Source organism: Bactrocera dorsalis, chromosome 1 (assembly GCF_023373825.1).
Source record: "Bactrocera dorsalis isolate Fly_Bdor chromosome 1, ASM2337382v1, whole genome shotgun sequence".
In the NCBI taxonomy this organism is placed as follows: Eukaryota; Metazoa; Arthropoda; class Insecta; order Diptera; family Tephritidae; genus Bactrocera; species Bactrocera dorsalis.
Window position 1 is genome coordinate 9249824 of NC_064303.1, and position 12412 is coordinate 9262235.

At 31.0% G+C, this 12412-nt stretch overlaps 1 protein-coding gene across 2 annotated transcripts in view; it reads right to left on the reverse strand.

Moving 5' to 3' along the window:
- Positions 1–12412, reverse strand: part of LOC105222292 (chaoptin) — a 269127-nt gene that overhangs the window by 236725 nt on the left and 19990 nt on the right. The window lies entirely within an intron of this gene.

A 12412-nucleotide genomic window follows, 5' to 3' on the forward strand; every position in this document is an offset into this window, starting at 1 on the left:
GATTATTAAAAAGGTGGCAACTTCAATTTAAATTTTAGGTAATTTAAAACCACTGGGAGCCTGTACAATTTAAAAATGTATATAATACTCGATCCTATATCTATTTTCAAACTAAAAAAAAAATAAGTTAGGTGGCAACTCTTTCTAATAATATTTTGTAATACATGTTGGTAAATATGTATCTATACTGAGTTAGAAGGGAATATTTTCTTACCGTTTTGTATATTTTTTTTTAATTTCAATATAGGTGGCAACCTTTTTGAATCTGATATTATTTTTTCCCTTTTATTCTTTTTGAGATTATTATTATTTTTGAAAGTTGAGAACAACTTTTGTTATTAAAAATAATTTTTTCTTAAAGGTGGCAACTTCGTTTTAATATGGACTTGATTTAAAAGTATTTAACATTTTTATATTGTTATAATGCATACAACATAGGAAAATTTTATTCTCAAATTTAAAAATTTAAGTTAGGTGGCAACTCCTTCTCATAATACTTTGTAAATATAAAATATTTGGTAAATAACTTCCTACAGTTTTGATTTTTTTAATTTCAATGCAAGTAGCAACCTTTTCGAACGTAATAATATTTTGTCGCTTTTATTATTTTTAAATGAAACTTGTTAAAAAATATGAAATTTTCATTAAAAAGGTGCCAACATCATTTTAACCTGGGCTCGATTTATTAGTATTTAAAGTTTTTTTATATAGTTATAATGCAGACCATATTAAAAACTTTTATTTTCAAACTAAAAAAAAGTAATTAAGGTGGCAACGCCTTATAATAAAAGGATTACTAAAAATATTCTGAACATATCGAAATGTTCAATTGGACAGAAGTATCGAAAGTTTTCTTTTTCAAACTAAAAAAATTAAATTAGGTGGCAACTCCTTACAATAAAAAATGTCTGAATATATTAAATGTTTAATTGAATAGATACATATATAATTTCAGAGTAAACAAAGTTTTGAATTCTTCTTTTCAACTTTACAGGTGGCAACCCTTGTAAAAGTTATAATCGTACAATACTACCGTTTAAACAAATATTCATCTAAAATTATTATGCTTTATTTACCTTGAACCAATTTGGCGGATGAAAGAACTTACAAAAACAAAGATTTTAGAAATACAACAAACACTTAACAATGCAAACCACATAATATTAATATCCTTAACTAACGCCAAAAGCAAATATCCTGTTTCATTTAACTTAATTGCGTACCTATGCAACTGAGTGGGTAACTACACTACAGATAAAGAGCATATGGCGTGTGCCAACAACAAGGGAGTAAATAGCCAACCTAAGCAAAAAAGCACATTCTAAAAAATTGTTTTTGCGCCTAAGCTGAAAATTTTAAAATTTAATTAAACGCTTATTTATGCAGTGTCAACAAGCAAACGCCGACACAAATACATAAACATATATAAAAGCACACTGAAAAAAATTCAAAAGTTGTTGGCAACATCCGCCTTTTAATTAACGCAACTCAGCTAATAATGAGATCGTCAAACAAAGCTGAGTGCGGCGGGAGGAAAACTAATAAAAACACTAGTGTTATATTAATTTAACGCGGAAAAAAGTACAGGTGGCAACTACAAGTGCACAAAAAGTGTTTGTATATGTGTTTGTATGTGCTTATAAAACTATTAAATTGTTTGTAATTCATATTAATTGTTAGCGATAAATAAGCTAGGCAATGCGCCTGTCAGTATGCTAGCGATAATCACAAATGTAAATGAGATTTTGGCGAAAATAAAAACAAAACAAAAACACACAAACAAGCGCGAAATGTGTAATTAAGCGTGGCGCGTGTGTGAGTATGTGTTTGTATGTGTGGCTATCATGGCATTAAAGTTTAAATTAAGTGCTACAAATCTTTGCTTACACATTTATTATTTACAACAACACGAAAAAAGCAAAAAGCATTGTTATTAGACACATGCACGCGTTTGAATGTTGTTAGGCGTATATGAATAGGTTTTTTCGTAATAGATTTATACCTTGAACAGGGTATAATTAGTTTTTTCTGAAGGATATATCGGAGATCCAATATAATTATCTATATAAATATGCTTCAGTTTTTGAAATATCTATCTGAAACCTGGCACACATCGTTATCTCTCAAATAGGCTGTTCATATGCTGTAACCACGGATATTAGACTACTATAACATATAGCTACCATACAAACTGGACCATCAAAACTAAGTCCTTGTGAGAAAAACTTTTTTGTTTGACAAGATATCTTAACCAAATTTGTCATGGCTTATCGTCCAAAGTAACGGTACATTCTGCGAATATATAGCTTGGATCGGACTACTATACCATATAGCTGCCACACAAACTGAGCGATCAACATTAAGTTATTGTATATAAAACTATTTTGTTTGTGAGGGGTATAAAAATAACCATACTAACCCTAACCAACGTTTTTTAAGTTTGTTGTTGTTGTTGTTGTGATTTATTAAATCGATTTTTTCCTTCTTTCTCCTTTTTAGTTTACCATCCGTTGCGCTGCTATCATTTGTTATTAATATTAATTGCAGCGCTATGGTCATTAGTTGCATATATACATAAATGTATAATATACATTGTATATGTACATGTTTCTATGCATATGTGTTGCATCATCAGCTTTGCAAATGCGTATAAATTATGCAATTAAGGGCCGATAATATTAATTAGATGCGCTTGAAATGCAACATGGCATATAAATTAGATAAAAATTTAGTAAATTAATAGATGTGTATATGTATGCGTGTGCCTGAAATTAAATAATGAAGTTTATGTGGCATTAAAAATTAATATATATGGCATTAGAAATAATTATATGCGAATGTTAGAAAATATGGTACATACGTAAATAAATAAAAATACATTTACAAACACACATACAGCAACTAATCGATCAAATATACATTAAAGCACCCACGCATACATACAAAAAGTTATAAAAGGTCGTGGAGTCACATACAAACAAAAAACACCAAATTATGTGTTTCCAGAGGTATGTCCTTGCATTATACACACATTAATTTAGAGAAATATTCATACCTACGCGTGTACATATACTAGGGTGAGGCAAATATTCTATAATTTTTTTCACTTTATACCTGTCATAATTACTTGGTAGACACCTGAAAAATATTTTCTCTAATTATCAAAATTTATAATAGAAAGAAGGAAGGATAGATGATAGTAAAGTTCTTTTTTGTAAGTGAGTTAAAAAAACTCGTCAGAAATATGGCTTAAAAAATTAATCTTTAACATTAGACAACCTTTCAACCGCGATTTTTATGAAAACATTTTGAACAATATGTTTGAAGAAACTCATTTTCTTACACCAATAATGGACGATATCCTTTTTTCAAATGGTAAATTCTGGGAGAAGTATAATCTTTTCTAATAAAAAAGAAACAATAGTAATCTGAAAGATAATGGAAGCTTCTAGTAATTAAGTTCTACATCACCTCTAGAATATTGTCCTAAATTTCCAAGTTAATCTGAGTAATAGTTTCGGAGATACAGCCTTTAAACTCTTTTTTCTCGAAACTGTGTTTTTGAAGTCGATTGGCAAGATTTCTAGAGAACTACTCAACCGATCTTCATGAAATTTCACACAAGTATCTGAAATACAATAATAAACAAGACTTGGACAAACGGTTTTTTTCCGATTACAACTAATTGAAAAAAGGTGTGGTGAAATTTTCACTGAAATTTTAATTTTTTTTTGTAAAAATGTCTAAAATAATCCAAATGTCGGTTTTTTTCTTCCACCTTTTTCCGCTTTAGATGATTCTGTAAGGCATCGCACTGGCCGAGTTTAAAAAATTAAAAAAAAAAAAATTTTAAATTTTAAATTTTCTTTGTTAATAGAATATGTTTGTATCAATAAAAAAATCCTAAGAAAATATTTAATTTTTTATATGAAAACAAAAATTGTTGAAAAAATGCTACCTTTTGCCCGAGAAAGCCCATCCTTAATTGTAGGGGAAGGTTAATTTCCTACAAAATTTTGAGATTACGAAAAACTTGTATTTTGTACAAAATCTATGAAATGAGATATCTTTTCACGAAATTTGAAGCGCGATTTGAATATTTCTATCTAATTAAAAGGTAGGACTAACTTTTCGTAACATTTAAGGGCTCCTGCTAGGAGAGACAACATTAGAGGTACATACATATTTTTGTGACTATCAGGTAAAAAAATATACGCTTTTTTACCTACCCTAATATACGTACGCCAACACACGTTTACCTCCAACTAATTATTACAATATCAAATTTCCTTACGAAAAAATCTCATGCAACAACAATTAAACGTGCTTAAATAGCCACAACATAATATCCAACTCTACAATGTTTGTAATATCCTCTGTTTTTTTGTCGATTTATATACGTCATTGTTCGCGCAACCGCCATAAGCTTGTTAGCGGTGGGTCAATCGAGTTCAAATGCTGACCTTTCGTAATACATATTTGGCACGTATGTAAATTTTAATCGTTTTTGTGGCCTGTTGAAAATAATTATTGATTTTTTCCGCAATTTAAGCCTATATACCAGATATTAGTTAAGTGCACTGATAATCACGCATAATTTATTGGCTTAAATGGTGTGGAGTTTTTTTTTGTTACAACTGATAAGGGAGGTAAAAGCAATATATAGGCATATAAAATTTAGAATTTATAAAAAATAAGGTAAAATAAAATATGTAAAATATTAAATACAAACACTTTGTGTTTCTTTTCTGCATAATTGCCTATCAAACGAGAAAAAACTCCATTATAACTCTGTGTTACACTAATCACTATATTCGTGATATTATTGCTGTCGGAAGGTGGCACACACCTATATCCATATTTTGGAGGACAAATAACAAAAAAGTACATAAAATATACTCGCTTGATTTAAATATGAATCCATAGATTACCACTCTGACCCCTTAAAACCGATTCGTCGCAATATTCTTTTTCTACGTTTGTATGACTGTCTGTGACGTATGTGCCAAGCCATTAGTGCTTCGTATACGCTTGTCTTTCTGAAGTATAGAAAATGCATCCGGCGATTTTTACGATGAGTGAAATTATTCAACAAAGAAGCTCTATCAAATTTTCTTTAAGGAATAGAATTTCGTTCAGAATGTTGAAAAAGATCATCGGTATAATTTTTTTCGTGAGGAAGCGTTTTTGATTGGTACAAATTATCCAAAGATGGTCAAAAACGCGTTTACGATGAACCGCGTCCAGGACGGCTATCAACATCAACTGATGAGCAACATATCAGTAAAATAAAGGAATTGGTGCTTGAAATTCAACGATTAACAGACAGAAATCTTACTGGCATTGTTAGAGTTCAGAAAAGATCACTGAAAATCATTAAAATATAATTTGGGCCTAAGAGAAGTGAGAGTACGATTGGATCCAAAATCATTAAATGTTCATATCCATGTGAGCATTCGAAGCTGCAGATTGCTTGAACCACGTTTTCAAAATATTATATATTATACCAAAAACAAGTTATATTGCATTCGCGTACTCTCCTGTAGCCATTAGTATAAACCAAGCTTATAAACAACAACCGTCAGATTACCCTCTGCTTATATTCTTTACTAAATTAATGAAGGTTCATTTTCAACAATACCCCTACCGAGAGGAAGGACTACGGTAAAGTGATAATTGGCCAAAAAATATCACTCAATACGGCCTTCCAAAAGATAATGAACCATTTTTTGTAAATTAATTCGTATCCATGCTTCATGTGATTTGAATACTAATGGAATACGTTGATTGAAGGCTTTTCGACACATCACGTTGACATTTATTTGACACAAATGAATTACTGCACAAACACACACACTTCGACTGAAAATGCTTCATCAAATATCGAGAAATCAATTTGCCAACAAGGCTGTCATATAAAAGTTGCTAACTAACAATATTGGCTTACAAACGCCTTGCAACTCCAGCCGCAGCCAAGTGATCGTGTGACACTTAAGCAAATAGTAATTAAAAATCAATCATAACGGTAATATTTGCACTTTCACTCTTGCTTTAAATAGAGCTATGTTCGTACATATACATATATATTTTTGTATGGGTGTATATATATTTATGTGTGCATGTGTATGTGTGTGTATTGTTAACAATTTATGCATTTATTTTGTGTTGGCAAGCATAAAAGTTGCTAACGACTTTTCTTCGAACTTTATTGGTTCTGTTTTATTGCATCATCGTTGCTTTTATATTTGCATGTGTCCTGTTGTCTTCCTCTTTCATTGTTATCGTTGTTGTTGTTTGCTGTCGAAGTATATTTATTTATTATTTTTCTACTTCTACTTGGGCTTTTGGCGTATTTTGTGCAGCCATTGTTGGCTTTTATTAGTATTTTATTCATTTATTTATTTATTTAGTCAATGACATGGCAACTACTGGAAAAGCTGACAACGAGCGTGTTTATTGTGCTAACACACATACGTGTACTATGAATATGTGTGTGCATTTGACAAAATCAATACGAATTTGTGTCTTAAATGGTTAGCAGAAAAGCGTAATTAAATAAATATTTTCGTTCAGAGTTTTAGAGAGAAATATATTTTTGTAGGAAATTAGTAAAAAAATATGAGATTTACCAAAAGATTATTTGAAAAAATCTGTGATGCCATAAAATTTTCAAAAAATCCAATAAAGTTGTTGAAATTGCTAACTTAAGTCGAAATAAGCCTTTTGAGGGGCTTAAAGTTTTTGAAAATCATGCAAGTATTATTACAAAAAAAAATTCAGAAAAGAAAATAGAGTTGTAAGTTCTTAAAAGGTAACCAAAGTTACTATATTAGATACGCAAGTCTAATTCCAAATTTTTTTTATCACAATTTGATATAATATATGTATGTTAAATTCTTTAAATATGGAGCTTTTAAGTAAAGTACATATCTGATTCTTGTTATGTTATAGATTTTCAAGCTGTTCGTTACGGACAAAAAATATTTCAAAATCAACTACTTACATACACAACTAAACGATTTCTCCTGGATTATATAACATAACAAAGAAATCAAAAAAGGTTGCCACAGGTACTTGTGTGACTGATTATGTGTTCGGAATTCAACATGTTTCATGTAAGAAAAAAAATTGGAGTTGCCACCTGATTTACAAATATGGTTGCCACAGCTACTTAATTAGAAGTTGAAACAATACTCGTAAAAATAATAACTTTGTGTAACTAGGTTAACATTAAAATAAAAAAAAATATTCTTGTGTTACCACCTGATTTTTTTAATTTTACCACAGATACATAGAAATCACAATAACAACAAAAAACTTTATGTAACTAAGTAAGCATTAAAATTAAAATTTAGCAAATTTAATTGCAACAAAAAAATCTGGAGTTGCCACCTGATCTTATAAAACCACATATGTGTAACTAAGTAAGCATTAAAACATGTTTAGCATGTTTTGTTGAGGCAAACATTATTTTGGTGTTGCCACCTGATTTTAAAAAAAATTTCCAGGGATGCATAGAAATTATAATAACAAAAACTACCTTAATATAACTAACTAACTTAACTTAACTACGCAACTCTTAAAAAAAATTTCAACAAGCCTAATTTATAAAAAGAAATCTGTAGTTGCCACCTGATTTTAGATTCTCTACGGTACGGCTATTCTTCGCTTTTTGGTTTAATGATAATAAAATAATTTTCTGGAATTGTCATCTCATTTAAATAAACTTATTTAATTAAAAACATTTGGAGATGCCACCTGTTTTAAAACAAAACAAGCGTAATTATTTGATAGCTACAAAGACATCGTAACAACAAAATGGAACCTTTGAGAAACTACACAGGTATTAGAAAAATATTTCAACAAGCCTAATTTACATAAAAAATCTACAGTTGCCACCTGATTTAAAATAAAAAAGCTTGTATCATATATTTGAATATTAGTCTTAAATTTTCTATGGAATGTTTATCCATGGATTTTTGGCTTAATTATAATAAAATAATTTTCAAGGGCTGCCACCTGAATTTAATAAAATTTATCATTCATTAATAAAAAAATTTTAAATCGATAATTATTTCATTATGATTATTATTAGCTTTACCCTAAAAACATACTATAGCAAATGTATGCAAAATATTATATTTTACAATGGTTGCCACTTTATTTAAAGTAAATGAACTAAAACATATCCTCAAAGATTTGGCAGCATTAACTTGTCTATGAGCTTTGCCTACCTATGTAGATAAAGACCAAATTTTAATAAATTCAGGAGTTGCCTAGATAAATCTAAATTTAATTAAATTCAGTGGTTGCCATTTTCAAAAAAAATTAATATTGTATTAAAAAATTTAATTTTGTTTTAAATTATGTTGTGCTAATTGCTAGATTGATTTCACATATATTTAAATTGAAGCTTATTATTTTATAAAAAAAACAAATTTCTGGGGTTGCCACTCGGTTTCGAAAAACACTAAAAAAACTAAAAAATTGAGCAATTAACATTCGTACAAACATTTCAAATTCAATTAAATCAAAAAATAATAATTCAAGGGTTGCCACCAGGTTTCGAAAATAATTGAAAATAAAACTAAAAAATTTAAAAATCACATTCCTACATACATACATCTCAAGTTTAATTAAAACAAAAATTATTTCAGTAGTTGCCACCTGATTTAAACAAAAAAATGGCAGTTAAAAATTATTTCTAATTCACTTTGAAATAATTAATATAATTTTATTTTAAATATAACAATAATTTTAAATATAAATATAATCAGAGTTGCCATTTTCGCTATATTTTTTTACAAACAAAATTAAAGCAATAACTGCGATTTCTCATAACAAATTGTTGTTTTAAAAATCAAGAAAAAAAATTATTTTACCTTCTCAAAAATATGTAAAAATAAAAAATATGTTTAAAAAAAATATATAAAACATCACTCACACACACATAGCATCACTAAACGCGTGCTTTTACATGTGCACACAAATACTTTTCAAATTTTATGATTTTTCATATAAAACATTTGCATGCATAAAATGTTCATCATACGCACTGTCGTCCCAAGAGACCTTCATTTCACCTAAACCGCTTAAGCTAACTTTTTATGAACACTATTTACAACAAATAGGTATATTTCACTGGTTTTAAGTGCTTTTAGCAGAATATAACTACAATTCCTACTAAAAGCAACAACAACAACATGGCTAAATCGTTAAATGCGTCAAGTGCTCATGTGCTTCTTAGCAGCGCTGATAGTAAAAACCCAATAATTAAAAGCAAAAACTGTAAATGTTTTTATATACGTGTATGAGAACATTTACGTGTGTGCTTAAATTAAGCAACATAGTGCGCAACATTTTATTAACTGTAAAATGCGGGAAAATTTATGCGGAAATAAATGATAAAATGCTTACGATTTCGCCGCAACGTTTTCCTCTGCTTGATAGGACAAGGCTTTTCTTATTTGTTTCTGTTTATGTAATACTTATTATACCCTGAACAGGTTATTTAAAGTTTAGCATGAATTTTGATATGCCATTTGAAATACCCAGACGTCTGTAATGTCTAATATATATGACGCGCTGAGTCGATTTAGCTATGTCCGTTTGTCTGTATATGCCCGAAGTAATCCTTCAATTTATGAAAATCGATCTGAAAATTTGCGCAGGTCTTTTTCTTTTCAAAGAACTGCTTATCTGTCGGCACCGTCGATATCGGACAACAATCAGATGTAGCTGCCATACAAACTGAATGATCGGAATTGAGTTCTTGTATGATAAACTTTTTTATTTGACAAGATATCTCCACGACATTCAACATCAATTACTATCCAAGACAGTACTATAAGCTGCCGGAAAATTATTTAAATGGAACTACTATGGAATGTACGTGCCTTACAAACTGACCCATCAAAATCAAGTCCTTCTGTGGAAAACCTTTTTATTTTACAAGATATCTTCAAGAAATTTGGCATGGGTTATTGCTTTAAATAGTGGTACAATCGCTCAAGAAATTATTGAGATCAGACTACTATATGCTATAGCTGTCATACAAACTGACCGATAAAAATCAAGTCCTTGTACGGAAAACTTTTTTACTTTTGAAGATATCTTCAGGAAAATTAGCATGGGTTAATATTTTTAGCAGTGGTACATTTTCCGAAGAAATTGTTCAGATCGGATCACTATATGCTATAGCTGCCATGCAAACTGACCGATCAAATTTAAGCTCTTATATGAAAAACTTTTTTATTTTAAAGGATATCGTTACGAAATTTGGTGTGGGTTATTACCTCTGACAGTGGAACAATCTCCAAAGAAATTATTGAGATCAGACTACTATATGCTATAGCTGTCATACAAGGCGACCCATCAAAATCAAGAGAAACAAAACATTTTATGCCCTTTAATGCTATAAGAAACGTACTTGTGAACGGTATTATTGCTTCGTTGCAGCCGAAGTTAATTTTTTATTGTTTTTGTTTAGAAAATGTTATACAAGACTAAAAAGTTTACTACACTTTTAATGCACTTGCACTTTATTTATTTTTATTGCCGTGTGTGTATGTGTTTCACTGTCTTACTTTTAACAGAAGAACATCCGGCTTATAACTGTTAACACGTAGTTGAAGCTTTATTATGTATATTTGCTTATTTTTTCTGAAGAATTCTTCCTTAAAGACAGCTTTCTAAAGGTCAAAAGCCACTCAAAGTCAGCATTGTGCTACTGTAGGTCATAAAAACGCTGACTATAACAAGTACAGCACGTCGCGACAGTTATGTGGCCGCATTCATTACTTGCTTTGTTTTTATTTTGTTGTGCTTTTTTAATACCCACCTTTATTTTTGGGCACATTTCTGCGTAAATTAAGAATTCTTTCGGGCGACCGTAAAACAAACTCGCGTTATTTTTGGCAGGTTAACGCACTTCCGTTGGGTAACTATATACATAAATTAATAACAACAGCAACAATAAAATATGTGCGAGTGGAAATTTAAATAAAAATCACGAAATGAGTAACTCGCAGGTAGAAAAAAGGAACTTTTTTAGTGCCTACTAACGGAAAAGAGCAGTTGGCATTGCCTGCGTTTCATTTTAGGAGTAAAACTTGTATGTATGTGTGTGTGTGTAGCTTCCTGTTTGACCTTTAATTTCGTTTGCATGCCACAATATGTTTGTTTGCATATTTTTACGCCCCCACGTACACAAATAAACATTTCCACAATCACACACACACACACAAACACACTTGCCTTTGTTTAACAAAAGTCACAGCGTTCGTCTGGCATGCTTTCACGTTTCGCCTATAACAATTCGTAAATATTTAATTAGCCAATGTGGCTGGTTAGAGGCCGAAAAAGGTTAGCTCACTGCATGTGGCCGAGGGTGAGTACTGTGGTAGTCTGCGTTCAGCGTTGCGACTCGCTTCGCTTGGGGTGCTCTTTGCTTTTTTTTTGCGCCTTAAAGCAGGCCATAAGAGGAAGCAATTAGCATGACAAATGGTAAAGTGGAAATGTACCCAATTTCTACCCGGTACAGATGTACTTTGGGTATGGCGACGTACAGGTAAGTACATATGTATGTATGTATACGAATTATTATGTAAAAATAATAACATGCTTTGAATGATAGAAAATTTTAATTGAAAGGTGCGAGAGAATTGAAAACTTTTTCAAATATATGTGTACATATGGTTGGTCGTATAAAAGAAATTTTTGGTGAAATATATGGCGTACGGTACCAATTAGCAGCTGTTTTAGAGTTTCAGGGTCCATACCGCAAAACCGGCAATTCACACAAGAAGCAAGAAATATGTTATAAAGGTGCTAACAATGATCAGTGTAGTTTGAGTTTGTCCCTTGGGATGTTGATTACATATTTAAACCTTTTCTGGTTGTAACCACCCAATTGCAACTTGGCGTAGTTCATGCCTTAAGGTTGCTGCCAATATCCGTCCCTACGCATTCCCTCCGGCTATACCTTTGTGACCGGGCACACAGATAAGATACACTTGGTTACGATCTGATGGACTGTTCAGCCGTTCGATGTGATATCATATGCACAGATTGCTTTTAGTGCCGCTTGACTGTCGCTGACTATAATTTCAAGTTCATTGCGATAGTTGTGTTGGAGGTTTATCTCTATGCACCGACCTTTAGCAAAGACCTCTGGTTGGAATATGCTCTCAAAACTTCTTATAGGTATGGAGAGTTAGGCGCGTGGTTCCTCGGCTTCTGCGCCAAATCCTTGTGATGTTTTCGAGCCGTCGGTGTACAATTTGATTGTACTATGCCTAAGCAGTTGCTCGAGAGCAAAAATTTACATTCAGCCTTCTGCTGAAGATAAACTTGAATTTCTTAATGAAGCTTACACTTTTGATAACGCTGTCCCTGAGGATTATAGACAGTG